Source organism: Plectropomus leopardus, chromosome 17 (assembly GCF_026936395.1).
Source record: "Plectropomus leopardus strain MGB_pleo_1.0 chromosome 17, ASM2693639v1, whole genome shotgun sequence".
NCBI classification, from domain to species: domain Eukaryota; kingdom Metazoa; phylum Chordata; class Actinopteri; order Perciformes; family Serranidae; genus Plectropomus; species Plectropomus leopardus.
The window spans coordinates 23,012,881-23,023,749 of NC_142192.1; the positions used below are offsets into that span (position 1 = coordinate 23,012,881).

A 10,869-nucleotide genomic window follows, 5' to 3' on the forward strand; every position below is an offset into this window, starting at 1 on the left:
CACTAACATCAACAGCAACATATTCACAACACCGTGCTGTATTTTTCAATATTTTCACCAAAGTTTGTTGGTAAGTGTAAAAAACAGATCTGCTGCTTCAGAACAGAAAGAGTTAAGCAGCACATTGATGGGTTTTAAAACAGCAGTCCAAGAAGCTGCCTTTAAACATGATCAAGTCTTTTTCCTTCACACCTCCAACTTCACAAGTGTGACTTCCGTCTGTTGCGTCTCTCTCCATCTTTTTTTTCTCCCGCCCTCCTCCTTCTCATTTTCTCTATCCTTTAATGTTTTTCACTTGCAAATCCAACCACTACACACCGTGTCCTCTTTTCCATCACGATGCTCATCCAGAATGTCTTCAGCAGTTAAATCAAAAAATTGTTGGCCTCACATCCATACTGAGCCACTTCTTACCATCCGCAAAAAATGGAGAATTTGAAACCTGACATCCAAACAGGATAAATTTAAAAATGCTGATCCTGTGCCGGAGTGTGAATGGGGAGAAAACGGATGTTTTCAAAAATTCTGACATAAGATTGTAAACTGTCAGACATGGGCGAACACATCTGCAACAGGCTTAAGATGCTGTGTGTTTCCACAAGTATCTTAAGGTTTCTGTTTGTCTGTGATCAATCATTTTTTGTATCAATAGCTTAACAGCCGTGGCCACTATGGATTTTTTTCATAGCAGATGTTTTGACATGTCACAGTGGGAAACACACAGGTGTATTCAATAACATTAATTATAGCTGCATTTAACTGAAGGGAGTTAGTTATTTTGCATGCTGGCTCACTTGAATAGCTTACCTGGACATATAATGGAGCTGTGTTACTGTTATTGAATACACCTGTGTTTTACCTGACTATGAAAAGATGAACTGTCTGCTGTGAAAAAGGTCCATTGTTACGTTAACGTTGTCAGGGACCCAAAGCAGCATAGCAGCACGTGATGCCCCCTGGCCCAGAAAGACCTTTCCCCAATAACTTATATCAGGAAAGAGATGTCTGTAAATCAGTTAATAATTTTTATGAGCATCAAAACCCTCATGAAATGACTCATTTCAAGATGTAGATAGCTAGTGATCCAGCGGTCGGCTGCCGTAGAGCCAGATATTTTACACTGTTACTACACCCAGAAAAAGCTTTTTCTGCTTAATACGCCAATAAGCAGCTTTCATAGGAATGAATGGGGCCCCGTCCCCTTGGCTGTATCCAGACTATAATACATAATACATCCATGTTGTAGACAGCGGAGGTCTGTGCGGCCATTATATACAACCCTGCATTATATATTACCAATAGTGGTTGTTTCAGCCGTTCAACGAACTACAGTTTCTGGTACTTCTGTATTGGCGTCATTTTTTAGACTTCGAGGCTTGCGCTTGTTGAGTACATGTTGGACAGCAAAAGAGAGATGTCATTAAGAACACCTGAAATTTGCTCTCAGCCATGTTTAAACAAAAATGTGAACGGTGCCATCAAAGAGCGTGCTGGGACATAGGTGTTGCTATGTTTGTCAAAAATTTCTCTCCAATCAACTCCACTCTTTTAATGATGGTACTGTAGCCATTATATGCAAATCTGATATTTGCCAACTAAAGTGAGGAGAGAAATTTATTTTTTTTGTCCAATTTCTTTGGGGTTTTTCGTGAGCGGACAACAAACTTACCTTATATCTGCATTTTGTTGACCCAGACCAACTTAACCCCCACTTGTACCCCCTATTCCCCTCCCCCTCCAAACCCCTATAGCCCCTCACCCTTCTCCCCCCTCCTCCTCCACCTTTCTCTCCCTGAGGGCGATGTGGTATTTCGTCCCTAAGCCGGCAGCCTCCCTGGCCCTGTCCTGTCACTCTGGATGGCTCCTAGCATGCTGTGCCCCGCTGTGATTGAGCATTACGAGGTGTTTCACGCCTCCGTGCATTAGGCAAGACGACAGGGAGGGCGTTGGGTAAATGATACGTATGGATCGTAAGGGCAACAGGGTTCACGGCTGGGTCAGGTCATAGGGAGGAAAGTCCTGGATCCTGTGACAATCACACCTGCATGCAACTACCTGCGCTCAATATATACGCATGCATAGACACATAATATACCAGTATGTGCATGTACAAGTACATACACAAATATCTGTGTGTACATGTGTGGAGTAGGGAGCAGCATCACAGATGGATTGACGGAAAAATACTCCCTGACATTTATTTTCACTCACAGCAGCCACAACACTGGTATTTATAGAGTTAATAGAAAAACGGCAAATGCGACCAGATTGTACGCTCTTTCCAGCCCACTCATCAAGAACCATCACAAGGTCCACTGAAGTTGATGCAACTAATTTCACATTTTAAAATAGGGGCTGCTCACTTCCCTTTGTTACCATTATCACTGCATGTCCTTAACGAAATTTCTGCTGCAGGAAGGCAAGGGCAAGAGCAACGATTAAATTTGGGATTTTTAAACAACACACACTTCACTCTGCTCTTAATCCATCTCCGTGCATGAACAGGCAAGGCTTGTTTGAGCTGGTGAGAGTGTGTAATTAATGTGCTGTGACGAGGGGCTTCTGCCCGGTGACAGTGAAAGACCACCTACTGGCTTTTAATACTGCCTGTCAATGTGGCCACAGGACGCTCAATACAGGCCTGTTTCTGCTCGGGGGGCTGAATGGGTGAAAGCGATGCAGAGAGACAGGCACAAAAAGGGAAAACTGATTTGAATGTAGAATAGAAATTACATAATTGTCTAGAAAATGAAATTCATTTTGTAGTATTTTTTTTCATTATAATTTAAGAGCTGCTTTTGAAATCTTTGTTTTGTCAGAAATTGTCCTTAATGCACGGTGCAGAATTTTGTTTCCTACTGTAATGTATCCTACTTAAAGAAAAAAAATTAAAAAGAGATTTGACATGTTTGACTAAGTCAAATGGTTCAATGCATATTTGATTATGAAAAAGTACCATCTCCAATCTTTTTTCCCCATCCTTCCTGAGATTTTACAAACTCTGTTACACTTATGTGAGCGACGGAAATGTGCTTGATAACGCGCCGGTCTCGCCTGCTCAACCCCCTTATCACCAGCACCCCCCTTTTTTAACACACACACACACACACACACACACTATGTGAGCGTACACACACAAGCATGCAAGCACACGCAAAAACACAACCTCAAACACTTACGCACATAAACGCACAGAGTCACACGCATTCAATCCTTGAGACGTGGCCACAAAATGACATTTCTTTCACGGCTACTGTAGATCATGCAGGGTCATGGCAGTGTATGTGAGGTGCTAACAGCCATTTGACCTGATTTGCAATGAGTGTAAGCAGCTCCTCTTATGAATTGCTACAAACATATGGCTAAACGTACACATTGGAGGGAAGAAAGTAAACATCAGAATTTTTGAAGGGGACCTATTATGCTTTTACTTATGCTCTGTCGTATGTATAATGTTGAAATGTCAGATGTTCATATTAAACTACGCAAAAGTTTCAAATAATGAGTTTAATATATGTAAATGTGAAAAAAAACCTCAGGCTTCAGACCTTTCTGAACATGTAATTTAAATCAGCTGGTGACAGATTTCTTTGGTCATCTGCTCCAAGCATGCTATTGCGAGTGTTAACATACGTACACTGCTACATGCTAATGTCAGGGAAACATGTAATCTTAGCTGCAGATGTTAATTTCTTCCACATTTCTGATCATGTTTCTGCTGGAACTCACCCAGTTTGGTTGAGAAGCTCTATTGGTGATTTGTCATGGGAAAAGGTTAGATGTAATCTTACATTCTGACTCTTGATCGCCAATTTCTCACCAATTTTAGTCTTCCTTTCACCGTTACAGTCACCGCTACATGTAGCTACATGCTAGCAAAAGTTAAACATGTAACACTGGTTTGTCATAGGCCTATGCTAACATTTGTAACATTTTTGGCTTAAAAGCTTTTATACTTTTTTCTTTTTTGGGGGGTGTGGGGGGGTAAAAAATGCTGCTATCCTCCATTAAAGTCATCCTCCTAGCTCTAAGTACACTGCTACATGTAGCTACATGCTAAAATAAGGGAAACATGTCATCTTGGTTGCTGATGGCTTTAATTTCAGTCCACTTTCGAATTTGATTTTTGCAGGAACATGTGCGGTTGTGAAGATTTTGGTTTAGATTTTGTTGGTAATTTTCATGGTAAAAAATCGCCTCTATACTCCGTCACATTCCCCAGCTGTAATGACAGTGCAGAAATACAGAAGACCTGGAAACTCAGACCAATCAAAGCAGACTGGGCTTTTTGGAAAGGGGGGTTTAAAAAAAGATGTACTAAAAACAAAGCATCTCAGACAGAGGGAGAATAAAGATATGCCAGCACAGACAGTGTGAGGAAAATCGAGTATTTTTTGAGCAATGGGGTGTAAATATCTTTTGGTTGAAACCCAAGATCTGAGTAACAGGTCCCCTAAGAAAAAATATGCCAAAAAATGTTTGGTATTTTCCAGCTTGACAGGATGTTCCCTCTGTCAAACTATTTTAATGTGAAAATTAATACACTTTTCAGCATCACTCATTTAACACAATGGTGCTCTGATGTCCCGTCAGAGGACATCCCGTTTGTCTTGTGCTCTCTCATTGACATGCCCTTTATTGGCTCTACCTTTTGTTTCAATGTCTCTACATACTTCTGACATGACTATTTCAGCATGAGTAAGCAAACATATACAACACACACATACACACAGCTCCAGGTTACATGCACCTTGCCATATAAAGGACCCAGAGTAGCAGCAAAGACACTGGAGTTAAGTATAGGCTCTTGTATCTAGGCACCTTGTACAGCTGTAGGGAGAAATGAATCCCTGCTTCATGTCTTCTTGTCTCCTCTGTTCTGGGAGTGAGTGTATGCAGCAGAGCTCTCCAAATCAATATGGCCATACAAGAGCTTTGCCTGCCTGTCAGTCTGCCTGATGGCTTGTCACAGTCTCTGGAGTATCTGGAGGATTTTAAGTCTCTGGTTATCGCTCCTGAGTTCTCTTTTTCTCCTAATTTCCCTCTCTTGTCACATACCTGGTCTCTCTTTCCACACACTCTCCTTGCCATATTCTTTCTATCGCTGCTCCTCTGTTCTTTTTTTTTCTCTCCCTTCCTCTGTCCCTCTCTCCCTGGCTGCTTGCAACCCCGGGGCTTGACAAGCTGGCCAGGCCGCCGCATCTGCCAGCACATCTTTAGCGGCTTGGCAGTGAGGAACGTCCGTCACAGGTTGTAATCAAACCTGCCTGGAAACTGAGCAGGAGGAGAGAGGAGAAGAGGAGGAGGTGGAGGGAGTGCAAGTGAGGGGGAGGGCCCCTCCTTCTGCCTGATTAATCATAATGTAATTTTAATTAAAAAGCACAGTGTCAAAGGGTTTAGCTGCCTGAGAAGTGAGCCCAGATTGCCACGCAGCAGCAGCCCCCTCAGTCTGCGGGCAGGAAATGCGTCCTGACAAATCCAGGCGCCCGGGCCAAGAAAAACAAAGGCCACCATTACCAGGATATTGTCATTGAGGGAAGAGCAGGGGTGTGGGTGAGAGTAAGGGAGGAGGGGGGGATGACATAGATGATGCGGGGACAAGGAAATGAAGGAGAGATGTTAGGGGATGGGATGTGGGGACAAGCAGAAAAAAGGTTGGGGGTCACACTGTCATGCCAATTGGAGCTCGGTGCAAACGCTCATGTCATGCAAAGAGAGAGTAAAGGCAACAGTGAGATGCGAGAGATTCTGGCATCGTCTTTCGTCAGGGGTGGATATCGTAAGCTTTTGTGAGCGATGCTGTAAGGCTGGGGGGCCTTGGCTTTTTTTGATGCTTAAGTTTGTTTACATCTCAGGTGCATGTAGCGTCCACTCAGTGTCAGGCTGGGCTATATTTACGCCACCTGAATCAGGGTTGCTGCATACCGTGGTGTCGGCTCCAGGCCAAGATGTGGCTGAGACGATGGTAGCTGCTTGAGACAGGGCAGAAGGAGCCGCGGTGTCATGGGGGGGAGTTGGGGGGAAGTGGGGGCAGGCCAGAGGGCTGCAGCCAGAGTCAGGGAGAGTTTCTGAGGAGACGTGGGGTGTCAACATGGCTGAGTTGAAAGCAAAGCCAAACACTTGTGGTGACATGGCATTACCCTGGGTCATGGTGACAGATTAGGAGGATTACAGACATGGGTGAGCTGTGTCTGTGCAGGGGTGCCCATAAAGTGTATTTTTTTGGATGCGTAAATGTCTGTGTGCGTGTGTGCTCATGAGAGAATTGATGGGAGAATACGGTAATCTTAAACTATAGTAGGAATTATACCCAAATGCAAAATAATTTGTTTTTTACTGGATTGATTTAACATTTTAATATGTCAGTCTGTTAAACATAAATACACATTGATCTGTTAAAAGTGACTGTATTTTCAGGGAGTGAGGGTTTTTTTTTTTTGTTTTTTTTTTTTTATCAGCCTATAGTGGCTCCTACTTTCACTTGATCATCTAAACAGAAAGAAGAACTAGAACATTTAAATGTACAATGTGTCATATGTGTCATGAGCATTTACAGTAAGTTATAGTCTGCAGTGTTAATAATAATATTAACATGACCTGAAAGAACCCATTATAAGAAATGGCTCTTTTCAGCATGTATAGTGAGTGTGATATTATTACTCATTATATTACTTGATTATTCAAATCCATGCATTTATGTGTAAGCAGCATTTTAAGATCATAGCCAGTTGAGCTGGAGCTAAGGTGCTAAAATGATTTACATACTGCTGGATGATGAATTTATCTACATAAATGCCTCATAATTTACAAACTAATGCGTATTTTATATGTAAAATCGAAACCTGTAAAATAGCTGTCGTATAATTTTGTAGTAGAGTAGAAAAAAGTATAACATAGCATAAAATGGAATAATCGCGTAAAATACACGTCAAAAAGTTATACTTGAAACGTACTTTTCACCATGTGTGAAATGACATTTTCTTGAAGAAGCAAAGGCACAGATTGAATATCCAGATAACTTGTTAATGCTTGACTGCAAGCTACAGTAATACACAAAATAGGGTTCATTTTCTTCTTCATCTTACTCTTCAGCACTAAGCCTCTATAAAGTGCGACTTCAAATATTTACATGTTCTCCATAAATGATCAGTTGGAACGTGAAGGTGTAGTATATACGGTGCTGGAGTGAGACAACAAAGGAGATAGAAACACCCCTCGAGAGAAAAAGGGGCTAAAAGCTCAGTGTTCATACCCTTCATTGGGTATCCGTCCATGGTTTTGTGGGTGGAGTGGGGCGGTGGCCAGGATTGGATGACCTTTGAAGAGGAGGAGAGGGGAGGAGGATACAGGAGAGGGGGTTCACCAGCATCCGGGTGGAGGGGGTGGGGGGGGGATTGTTGCTGAGGTTTCAGAGGTGAGAGACCGTGAAGGGCCCTCCACCGCGCCCTAACAAGCATTTGATTTCTCCCTCCAGGTGTCGCGTGCCTTACACTCCTCAGATGAGTGGTCTCTAAGCAGCATAATGTCCTTCGAGGCATTTCCTCTTCTGTGTATTGGCTGAGCACAGAGGAGATATTGCAAAACCAAGTGTGACTATCCCCAACAATGTTTCTTTTCCTAAACGCAACTTTATTTAGCTAAACTTAACCTATGTAAATTTTCATTACATGAGTAATGTGACAATGTCCAACCATGTTCCTTTTCCTAAACCTGACCTAGATAACTTTATGTTAAGTACATAATGTGACGAAATCCAACCATGTTCTCTTTCTAAACCTGATGTAGAGACTTTGGACTTACTTGTCTAAACCTAACCTGCATAGCTTTGCATTAAGAACAAAACTTTAAATTAAGAACATAACTTGCCAAAGCCATTAATGGGGCACTAATTTATAAGATGTCATACAGACGGTTGCATGTGCATTTTTGTAAGATATCATACAATCCATTGTATGAGGACATGTGACCACAAGCAGCAGTTGTGGCATAATATTAAGTCGTAAAGTCCGCTTTGTGACTTAGTAACATAAGTGGCTAAAGTGTATTGAATTGAGTGAGTGCGTTTATTTCTGCTGAAGGTTAACATTGTCAAAGGGTCTGAGCTTGGCATTAAAACCTTCCAACCACTGGGGGTCTTTTCTGTGTGCCCTTTGCATGTTCTCTTAGTGCCTACTTGGATTTTCTCCATGTTTTTTGTTTTTTTTTTCCCCACAGTCTGAAGACACACAGGTTTGGTTAATTGTCAACTCTAAATTGCCCATACGTGTGAAGGTGAGTGTGAATGGTTGTGTGTCTCTGGAATTGACTGGTGACCTGTCGAGGGCGTATCCCCCCTCTCACCCAAAATCAGCTGGGACTGGCTCCAACCCATTAGATAAGGTATAGCTAAAATGGATGGAGGTCATAATTCATACCCATGTTGCACAGCTGAGTTACAGTACAGATTTTTACCAGTGTAACCGTTTGGTTTCTACAAATTTGCACTAAGCATCTGTTGCACATCAGGCCCTTATGGGACAGTTTTGCTGTTTGAAAATGTATTTGTTTTTATATATTTATTGTTTTGTTTTTTTGAACTATTTGTATTCTCCTATTGTACCTTTTAATTTTAACCCTCTAATGTCTTTTGTTTCTGTGCATGTCAATCCAAAGGGGTTGCGGTTTACAGATTTTGTTGAATGTTTTTAGATCTTAAATGAAAATATACAAGTTTTGATACCCTATCATCAATAATTAGCAACACTTCATGGAAATTAAACCTCTGACCTCCTTTACTCCGTTAATTTAGGACTAATTTACTCATTTCCTTCCAGTTGATGGCTGAATTCCATCCATATGCTTGAGTTGATGTCACACGTTTTTGCCTTTATTTGCTAAATCAACTCCATTGAGCTCCTATTGACTAGTGAAAACTAACAAGTGTTGGAAAGACCTAGAAGTGCAAAGGGAATAATAAGGTCTCTGCATGATCTGATGTGGCCCACATTGTCTCGGGATCTAGGCATGCTCCAGCAGAGAGCAACACACACACAAACACACACACACACAAATGCAGACACACTCTAGGACACTAACGAGGGTTTGAGGAACCTCCTTTGACACCTGGGGCTAAATACACAAAGCATGCCACCCGCCCCACCGAATAGAGAGGCAAAAAGAGACAGATGACATCTTAAACAAGGATTAACGCGCAGGTAGCTAACAAAGCCAGCTTGATCTCATTTACATCTCAAAAGGCATGCACATGCTTCAGGGGGATGCATATGTACGGAAATTTACGAATGCAATGCATGGATGCATTATTACATAAGAATGAGTGCACATGTGTGGGTGTGAAATAAAAGCACACACACATAAGGACAACTGGTCCTAAAGGCCGAGATCATTACGAGGAAGAGATTCTGCCTTTTGGATAAACAACTGAAGAGAGGCAGAGTCACTTGCTTCCTGACAAGTCTCCTTTTCACCCAGAGCTCCTGGCGCTGCGGCTCTCGGTTCCCCCTGAACAAACCACCCGCTGGCTGCCTTAACCGCCCTCTAATAAACCCATCTGTTGGGTCATTATTGCATCCACAGCCATCTGAAGATGGGAGCAACCCTGCAAAGCATACAGAGAGAGGGCTAGGCGCATGGAGAGCTGGAAAGGAGGAGGGTAAAATAAAGGCAAGGGAGTAATTTTTGTTTCACTGTCCTTTTACACAGAGTCACCCAGCAAAAGAAGTGATTTCCTCTCAGGAATGCAAATGAAAATTGCTTTGTCATCACCATGTTAAGTGGAGTTTTAATTTATATATTGAAAGCAGAAGCAAATCTGTTTAGATTTTATGTGTAATGTCTAAATATCAAGAGTTATTAGAAAGAATTGATATTTCATCAAATGGGTCCTCTAAACCGTGATATTTTCTGATGCTCGGATGACCAAAAACTAGTGTGGTAGCTTAAATTTTGATGCATTTGCCAATTATATTTCAAAAACCCGGAAGAGAAGACAAGAAAGTTTGTTTAATTAGTAGTTATTCTGAATTTTCTGTCACTCAATGATGATTTATGTACAATACTTTTGTTGCTTTGCTTTGCTCTATCTTCTTTCCTTTAATGCTATCTCTTAATATGTACTTGGACTCTTGGACTCCTGGGCTGGGCATAATTGTTTGCATGACACAATAATAATTTTAAAAATCATTCATTCATATCAAAACATGAACAAACTTTTTTTTCTGCAATATGCTTTACTCATTATGAATAATGCTATATCTGATTATGTAAAGCACTATAAAGATTTGTTGTTCCTTTTATTTTCGATGTTTTGGATGATGGTACCTGGCAGCTGTGCTCTCTGGCAGCTGATCATATCACATGGTCCTCATCAGAGGATAGAGCTTGCACAGTTGCCATGGAATTGTAGATGCTGTGTTTGTACATATACCTACAAAGGGTAATGCACTACAATTGGTATATCCCACATTATCACGAGCCATTTTTCATATATTAACTACTCAATTTCACGTGGGAAATGCACTGACTGGAGTAAAGAAATAAGTAGTTTAACTGAGTCCGCCGTACTACTACCGGCGACTACAATGTTTTCCACTTTATGTAAAGTGTCCTAATTCTGCGACCGTAGGCCGGATCGTCTTACTTTTTTTCGGCAGTGTAAAGCTCCCGGCTGCGCCTTTTCGTGGGGATGTCTCCGATGCATCGTCGCTCTTTAAGAAGCCTTTCTCTTCAGCCGTGGAAATCGGGTGTTTTTACGGGACGTTGTTCAATAATTCCGTGATGATAGATCCGATATTGGGTGTCTTCCGTCCATATTTTTAATCATATTTCGATGACAAAAGTATATTAGCATCGATGTTAAACGCCATATTG

The 10,869-nt window shown here is 41.7% G+C and overlaps 1 long non-coding RNA gene across 2 annotated transcripts in view; it reads right to left on the reverse strand.

Annotated features, from left to right (window-relative positions):
- LOC148186659 (uncharacterized) overlaps positions 1–10,869 on the reverse strand; it is a 44,533-nt gene extending 33,664 nt beyond the window's left edge. For both annotated transcript variants that reach the window (XR_015779502.1, XR_015779501.1), the window contains exon 1: positions 10,640–10,869. This is a non-coding gene — a long non-coding RNA (uncharacterized LOC148186659). The remainder of the gene's footprint in view (positions 1–10,639) is intronic.